Genomic DNA, 9,334 nt, shown 5'->3' on the forward strand with positions numbered 1-9,334 from the left:
TGTTCATCTCACTGATGTCAAGCACGATCCATTGCACCGACCTGCAGAATAATACCTGTGGGAAGCAAATGCTTTTCAGTGTTCTTTGACATGTAAAATAAATTTAATAACTGTATTTATTGTACTTATATCTCGGTTTTCTCCAAGATTTTCAGGGCTGTTGGCCTGGTTCTTTATTCCATTCATTCATCGTACAACTCCTTGATGTAGGTCAGATAGAGAGATAGTGATCAACCCAAGGCTATCCAATATGTTTCAGATTTGGGTCTCACCACTCCTAATTGGGTCCCACCATGTCACCAGAAGAAATATAAAGCCAATAAAGCAGTTAGCTGGGAAATTGAAGTATGGCAAACTTCTTTAATACCCACTAGCTAAAAAGATGGCTATGATAAGAACAAATTAAAACAGCTTTCACTAATCAGTAGTGGACTTAGAAACAAGTTAACTTTTGTCTATTATGCTTGAAAATATTCTGCATTGGTTTTTCGGAAGCGTATGACATTTTACAGATTCTGCTGTCTGCAGACAAAAGATAGTATTTTGCCCAGACTTCAGAGTGATAACAGTGATAATAAATCTGCTGTTTGAAGTCCTAAGCATGAAAATCTCAAAGAAGGAGCTTCTCTATTTTTCTCCATAGGCTTTAAATAAAGAGGCCTCTGTGACACCTGATGTGAAAAACATGGAATTGACTTTATAGCTGTCTATGTGCATTAGCGTATCATCTGATAGCTTTGAGCTGCACACACAGGCAGTGGTTTTTCATTTATGCATTTGCTGGAGCAGACATCTAGCTACTAGAGCTGTGCTTCCAAAATGATTTGGAAGAGGTGCTTCAGACCTAACATGAGTGCAGCTTCCCTTTGCTATTCTTTAAAGACACCTGACCTTTTCAAGGTACTGGGTGAACCTGGAAAAAAAAATGCGACCGTGTTAAGAGACATCTTAGTTTTAAGGCATGGATTCTGTAAAGCACCATCTCTGTAGACTTGTATGGAAGCCTTGAAAAAGACATAGCAGCTTTAATGACTAGTAGAGAGGGGCTGTTCTCATACAAGGTCTGTGACAAGCCCCTATGGGCCACTCACAGCTAAGAAAGCTAGCTTCTCACTGAAACCCATTAGTTAGATTTATTGCAAGGGAACAATGAGTTAGGTTACAGAATCTTGAACACTGAATATGTGTATTTTACCCCATTTATCAGTAAACATATTAAGGTGGAGCCTTCTTGATGCCTTTGATTCTCTTCCTAACTGTCTCTTGTTGCAACTGGGAGACGTTGCTATCCATTGGCCTGATAAGAAGGAAGGAATGTACATCTGTTCTGGTCCTACAACATTCTGCAAACACGAATTCCTATTCCTAGGCTCATGGTATTCCATTAAGTCCAAATCCTTTCTTCTGAATCATTTTGGGAACATTCATAGCCCTATATTTTTACACCCCAGGACTTAGTAAAACCTTTCTCATCCTGGGTGAGGGTTTTGAAAGTTGCAGTCACAACAGAACTTAAGTGTTTACATTGCTAAGAGGAACCAGACATCAAAAGACATAAGAAGGTGCCATCTGCTGAATACAGTTGGCCTGGTAATGTCGACTGAAAACTCTCTAAGTTTCAGCAATGGATTTTTCTGGCTTTTTCTGGAAATTCTGGTAATTGAACTTGAGCTACTGTAGCTGTTCCCAAGGGTTATGTTCTCACAATGGTGCATGTCCCAATAAGTTGTTGCAAGTGTACACTGAAATTTCAGGAATCTAATGCCAGTCACAATTTACAGAAATTTGCCAGTCAAAGGCCAGGGATGCAGAAGAAATTCATTCAAGATTATTATTGTTGTTGTTTGCTTTAGATAAGAACTTCCCAAAGTGCATAATTCTTCAGGACTGGGATTTAAAAAAAGAAGTACAAATGAACTCTGGGAGAAAGGAAAATGGACAGCTTCATTCATCCAGCCAGAGAGCTTTCATACTTTGTTCTTAAATGTCTGGGTCTCTAACTAGTCCTTTTGTTCTGTTTTAACTCATGACAGCCTCCTCATCTTTTTAATGGCTCCATGTCAGATAGATACATTGTGCCCCTTGCTTTTCACAGAATAGTTGTGTCTCCTGAATTTGGCTGGTAGGGATGAATAGGAATTTTGTAGAATGCATTTCTTATCTTACTAACATTTGTGGTTTTTTCATGAATGGCATGTAAAGAACTTGAACACAGGACAAAGTTAAATTGAGAGATTCATCCATACCTACTAAGGGCACATATAACAAATAGATGCAGTCTAGTGGTCTATTTCTATGGTTTAATGTGCCATAAAATAAAGAGCATTGGAGGATCAGGTGAAGGGACATCTGGACCATCAGCCTACACAATGTCAAATCAGATGCTTCCAGGAAGTTCATATTCATGGTGTCAGGACTACTAGCTATTGATTGTCCACCCCTCCATGAACTTGTCCAGCCACCTTTTATACCTATCTAAATTAGTAGTCACCATTTCTTTTGAAAATAGTGAGTTCCACAGTTTAACAATACTTTATGTAAAAAAAAGAAGACCTAGTGCAGTGGTGACCAGTTCATTCTGAGAAGCTGGTGACTTCTGAATAATGGAATTCCCAGACCTAGGAAAACACTGCTGTGAAAAGACCTGCAAACAGCTGGATCTTCTTCTGAAATGTGAAGCACGTGAAGAACTTTTTCTGCAAAGACCACATTATGCACAGTGTTCTTTGGCATATAAGAAGGATATGCAGGTTCCAGTCTGTACTCTCTGCAACACTCCCACCCCCATAAGAAAGGGAGAGATGCCAGATGTAGCTGTGGAAGCCCATAAAGACAAAGATTGTAAACAGGATTCTGCCCAGCAGAAGCAAAGCATCTTCACCAACAAATGCTTCAAATAAGATTGCAAAAAGAAAGAGATGATGCAGCTTCTTTATGACCAATGTCACTGTAGAACCTTTACCTTTGTCACTGGCATCCTTTGACTATGATTGCCAGAGGTGCACTTGGACCATCTTGAAAGCAGGGTGTGTGGCAGTGATGAGATCCCTGGAATCCAAGAAGATTTCTCCCAACTGCCATTTTCTACAAAATAGATGCAAAGCAAAAAGTTGATGTCTGAATCTAAAACTATCTCAAACCCATCCGTTATTGTCAATTTTCAGGTTTTAAAAATTCACTGCCCTGTTTTGATAGTACGTTTGCATGTTTTCTTATTAAACTGCCTTCTTGTAAAGAAAAAAAAACTCCAAATTTTGTGTAAAAAAATCACACGGGGATAAATAAGAAGGAAGAGCTGAAAAAAAACCTTTGAGTGAAACTCTGCAGATCTGTTGTAGGTCAGAGATGATTTGCTTTCCCCAACCACGTACCTTTCATATGATTTGCATTCCTTGACTGCTGAGTTCCAGTCTCTAGAGCCTATGGTGAGAGATGATGGGAGCTTTGGTCCAGAACATTTGAAGGAAAAAGGGTCACATCAAGGGAAACTGACATAGACAGTATTCAGTTAGATGGGCCAACAGACTAACAGCATAGGGCATATGTGTATGTATGTGTGTGTATAGGGAAATGGATGGGGAAGTGAATTTTATAATGTTAAAAGTGGAACATAAAACTGGTAGATATCAAGTCAGACTTTTGGTCCATCTTGTTGTGGCTCCCTGTAGCTTATGCAGACTATTACACATTTTGTGAAATTCTTTGTCTCGTTCACCCAGAAAAGAATATATATGTGAGAATATTCAGCTGATTTTATGCTTGCAGAATTTTGATGAACTTTTAGGGCAAATTGGAGATTGTGGCATTCACCTTGAAAAGTCACAAGATGATAAAATTGAAGGTTCTTTGCATTCTTACAGATTTTCCTCTAAAGCTATCTCCCATTCCTTAATAAAGTTCACTCCACTTTAGTGCTAGGTGTGTGAATTTCCTGTTGGCTGTTCTGCAGTTCCTAACATGCAAATAGTAGCTCAAATTTCTTAGGGGGATTCTACACCAATGAATATTTTTCGTCTCTGTATTCATAGCTAGAAAGGCTGTGTAGCTGCTGCTTATGATCCACTAAATATCATTTTTGCAGTAACAGCTTGCCGACGCTAAATAGCACAAGGTTGGAACTTTCACCACTTTGCATCTGAATCATTGATCTTTCACAGATAAATGTTCACCTGCTCAAATGTCCCCCTCTCCTCTTCCCTCCCCGGTGAAAAATGAAAAAGTTGAATGCTTGGGTCAGGTCTAATTCGGGTAGAAGACTATATCCAACAATCACGCTGCCTATCACAAGAAGAAAATTCATAGTGGTAAGCAAGTTGTCTTCCAGGATAGCCTAAACTTGATTGGTACTCTCTTGATAACTTAAATGATTTGTTTATACGATTATACTCAATTTCCTAAGTGGCCTTCTCACCAGGGCGGGGTCAAAGAAGAGGGTGGCCATGACCATGCAATTGAAGCCCCACCCTTTTATACGTGCATTGACACCCCTGCTTCTAACACAGGACTACATCTGATTTCTTCTGCTCTAAAGGACAAGATGGAAGAAGATATAGGAAGACTGAGTTTTTATTTATAGAATCCGTGAATAATTAATTCGCTGTGTCTGAAAACAGTAGAAGAAAACTGACCTTTGGCCTATGGACTTATCTGCCAAAACAAAAATGGAAACACAACTTTCATTCCAGCAGGAGAGTTAACCACTATCTCACAGCAACTAAATAATAATTGTTCAAGAATAAAATACGAAAAAGCCTTTCAAAGACACATGCTCTACATATGCATACTTACTCAATTGTGTGAAAGAATAGCCAATTATTTTATATTCTGTATGTTAATAAGCTGAGGTAGACCTCTTTCATCCTCAAGTGATGCATTAACACCTCTCTTCAACGTGCTTCCCATTCTTATCTCAATTTGTATTTCTCACTTTGCCTTGTAATCCCTCCAGCCATGATGGCTGACTGTAATTTTGATGTTAAGAAAGTACAAAGCTTTATTAAATGACAAAAAAAGAGGTTCTTAAAAAAGTGATTTTTCCCCTAGTTAGATGTATATACTTCTATGTAGAGCACTGTGCAAAATGCTTTATAGATTATTTCACATCCATAAATAGACTCTCTTGAATCTGTGCAGTACCACAAGAAGAGACTGCATAAGCCCAGGGGGGCCTCATCCTGGCTTTAATTTCTTAAATGATCCCATAATAAATAAATGGGAAACTGTCAAGCTACAAAGTGAAATTTCAACCTTTGACATTGTTTTTATTTCCAAGAACCCCAGTCAATCCTTAGTAGGCCTCATGCCATTCTTAAGAAAAGAAAACAGTAGGTGACTGCAACCCAGTTTAAGAGTGTGCTTATTTGCCTGTCAAAAAGACAGGTGGATGGAGAACATCTGAAGGGAATTAGATGACATTGGGGGGAATACTCTAATATGGCAGCCATTTATGATTAAGTGTATCCTTTGGGGGCACCATTTTGTAAGAGTGCCCAAAATTTGCTTTCAAAATTCCAGATATAGCCACCAGCTCTCAAAGGTTGCCTTAAAGTGGCAATAAGATTTGATTTAAGCCCCAGGACAGATTCCTTTTATTTTACAAAGGTGAGTAGAATCTCAAAGTTACACATATCACATGGTGGATATTTCTTGCATACTCATGAATTAGAACATTACCTGACCTACACCATTCACCTGATGTTCCTTGAGATACCCTTTCTGATTTATGTATTTCATTTTCCCTGGGTAGAGAATAATATATAGATGGGTTATGTTAATCAATATTGGCCATCCTTGTCTTTTCCAAAATATTTTGATGCTTGGACAAATAATAATATATATGCAGACAGAAAACCTAAATTGGTCAACTCAGCTGGGGATCAGATGAAATATATTTTCAAATGAATGAAAGGGCCCTAAATATATTTCAGCCAATGTCTACAATAACAAAAACAAGATGTTGCCCATGTATTCCTTGTTCAGCAGCTGTGTGAAACTGATAGGTATTGACTACAAACCATGATGATGAAAAAAATGACAAAATAAGTGTTGTGACAAGACAACCCCATCGGACTTTCATAGTGGCATCCTGTCAGTGAACACAAGAAAATACAGTAAGTCACAGGGTTTGCACCATAATGTTAGAATGCATGTTGACACCTATCCCATTTCCCCTTTTCAGCAGATATCCTTTCAGCCTTTTTAAAAGTGTTCCTCTTCTTCTCTTTGCTAGTTTTGGTTTTGCTCAGTATGAAGATCACAGCTTAATATAATGTTTTCATGGTATGCTTTGATGTTGTGATTTCAAACTAGCCCATTCATGGCCATTCATGGCCATCTAGTGCATAAATACCAGAACTGTTGGTAGACAGTAATCTCTCCCTCCCTCCCTCCCTCCCTCCCTCCCTCCCTCCCTCCCTCCCTCTCTCTCTCTCCCTTTTTCTCCCTCTCCTGTATTTAGCAAGGATGGGCAATTTGTGCATTTCAGATTACACCAGTTCCCATCATCCTTTGCTAGTCTGGACAAAGATGAGAGATGGGGAATTATAGTCCGATGATATCTAGACTGCCACATATTGCTCAGCTCTCCTAAATGATAGTTTAGAATGGTAGAATTTTGCGTTCTTTAAAAGACAGTCATGATTTCCATTTTTGATTTGTATTTTCAAGAAAAAACAACTGGGATGCATGGAGAGGCAAGCTAAAAAAACCCACACTCACCTGGAAGGAGGTCAGAATTCAGGTATTATTGGACTGATCGTTAACCATCTCTGGAATTCAGCATCTTTAAAAATCAAATAAATGCTTTGTGATGTGAGTTTGTTATAGTGATGCTCATGGCAGCTCCTTTCACAGAAATAAAGATTTTGATCTCTGTCACATTTGCATAATATTGAATAAATCATTCAAAAGTTTTGTTAAGCTACAAGCATAAAATTAATATTTGAGTGAGTCAGAACTGTGCTTTTGCATATGCATACTATGCTCCCGCCAACTGATTTTTAAAATACAGCCAGTGAAGATTGTATTCACTAAATTCTCAACTGTTAAATCACTTGAATTGACTTTATTTTATTTTATTTTGTCCTTTATTTTATTTTTTTGAATAGTTGAGCTGAAGCAAATGAGTCTTTCACCAGCAAGCAAAAGTAGGGACTTTTTTAGATGATTAATTTGAAAAGCTTTAGCAGCTCATAAACATGAACATTGTTAAGCCTCTTCCTGTGAGCTTTTTACATGGGCAAATTTCCTGTTTAATTGAATGTTTAATCTGCCTTGTTGTGGTGTGTTCTAATAAGGACAACAACTGTTCTTTCAGAGTGCCTTTCAAGCGATGTATCCCAAGGCCGTTTGGAACAGCATGCACATCTCAAATATCCTACAAAGGAGATAAAGTCCGCACATAAATTAGGCAGTAATGGTTTCATTCCACTTCTCATTGAAATAAATGGCAAAACTCCCATTGATTTTAATGGACTCAGCTTAACTTAATGGGCCAAATTCACAGCCTAACTCTACATTTCCACAACTACTCTTCCAGATTCCTCTAACAGTGAGGGGAGAGTATCAGGCAGGCTTAGATTGCATTATCACATCACATGAATCAGTTATTACATATTGATTCCATGTTTCCGCATGTAAGAGAAACAGTTACTGTGGGATGGCAGTTGCTTTCTTGTCTGAAGATCTTGTCCTAAATCTAGTTGGGTGCTTTTAATGTTGACCTAGAGGTGATCCTACATGATATCTAGCATAATTGTTCTTAGATAACTAAATAATAATGTAAACATGATATTTATGATAGCCCTATTCTGAAAGGTAATAATTGGCCCAGAGAACCTCTTTGCTTCATGTATATTTTCAATTATAAGTAATGCCAGAGAGACAGATTCTCACTCTCTTTCTCATCTATCATCTATCATGCAATCTAGTTGGTGCTGATTCTTAGTGACCACATAAACAGAATCTCTCCAGAAGGATCTCTCTTCACTGCTGTTGTAATTGAGTCCATCCACCTTGTCTCTGGCCATCCTCTTCCCTTTTTTCCTTCAACGTTTTTTAAACATTGTGGACTTCTCAAGGCAATTGCTTTCTGCATATAATGCCCAAACTATGACAATTGGAGCCTGTCTATAAGAATTCTGCATTCTCATGATTTACTAAAGACACAGAAGAGAAATTTATATATCTTATTCCTTGCAAACCTGAATTTTCTGACTGTAATTTTCTAGGGTATCTGAAACAAAACCCATCTACTCAAATTTCCATGCAGCCCTTTCTCTCATGTTCTTCATTCTAATTAGTACTGGAGAATTCTAGCTCCCAGTCTTGATGCTGAGTTGTGATGTGAGATACTGGTAATGGATTTCTCATCTCCTGGCAGAAATTTGGTGAAATGGCCCTTACCATTTTTTCTCAGCCAACAAATGGAGTGAAATGGTCATTTGTGCTTCTGAACTGCAGGAAAAGCATAGTTCTTCTTTGGTGAAGATAAACAAAAACACCTACCTAGGTGCCTCACATCCCCTCTCTGCCTAAATGAACACATATACACTCATCAACACAGGGTTTGTCTTCTGATCTTGGGAGGTTGTTTTGATATTGCCACTGATGCAATTAATAAGATCTACTTTTCCAACTGCTAAACCCTCACATCTATTTTGAGTGACCCAAACCTTCAGAAAGTTATAATTGTGAGATATTTAATGATGTCTCAGACTCTAAAGCCTGTTAGTGAGCTGTCTAAATAATCAAGCATTTGGGGATGATGAAACAACATTCTTCTACTAAGTGATATCAGTCTTAATATAATTAGTTCTCAACAGTATGGCCCTTCATTATTTTTCTATTTTTTGCAACAGTTATCTTCATTTTCTCTTCTCTCTGCAACATCTCTTCATCTGTCATCCTGACAAGACCTTTCTCAAAGACAAACAATGCTAATGAAACCCCGACAGATCTCAATCAATGTCTTCCCTTCCCACCTCTTGATGAAAATCTTACCAATCTGCTAATTCCATATTAGGTTCCTCTCCCTTCTATTCCACGTTTGGCCTTAGAGGCATGAAAAAGAAATGATTTTGGAAGTCCTCAAGCAGCTTTTTATCAAGCTAACTTGGAGCAATTCACAATTCATTGCCCACAGGCACCGTTTCCGAAGGTAAAGCAAAACCACACAGAAAAGGTAATTTAAAAGGAAAATAAAACCCCCACTGCCTTTCAGTTTATTAAGTTCATAACTGCTAACAAAATCAAGGACATAACAATGAACTCCATGCCAATGTAGGAATGTGTCCAGATGACATTCAGATATTTCATTGGCCTATCTAAAACTATA

The 9,334-nt window shown here is 38.1% G+C and overlaps 1 pseudogene; it reads left to right on the forward strand.

The window, feature by feature from the left end:
• Window positions 1-2,603: 2,603 nt before the first annotated feature.
• LOC112540963 (AN1-type zinc finger protein 2A pseudogene) lies at window positions 2,604-3,114 on the forward strand (annotated as a pseudogene).
• Window positions 3,115-9,334: the final 6,220 nt, after the last annotated feature.

Source organism: Python bivittatus, unplaced genomic scaffold (genome assembly GCF_059951505.1).
Source record: "Python bivittatus isolate LINGU-HERP-01145 unplaced genomic scaffold, Pbiv_v1 ctg000610_np1212, whole genome shotgun sequence".
NCBI classification, from domain to species: domain Eukaryota; kingdom Metazoa; phylum Chordata; class Lepidosauria; order Squamata; family Pythonidae; genus Python; species Python bivittatus.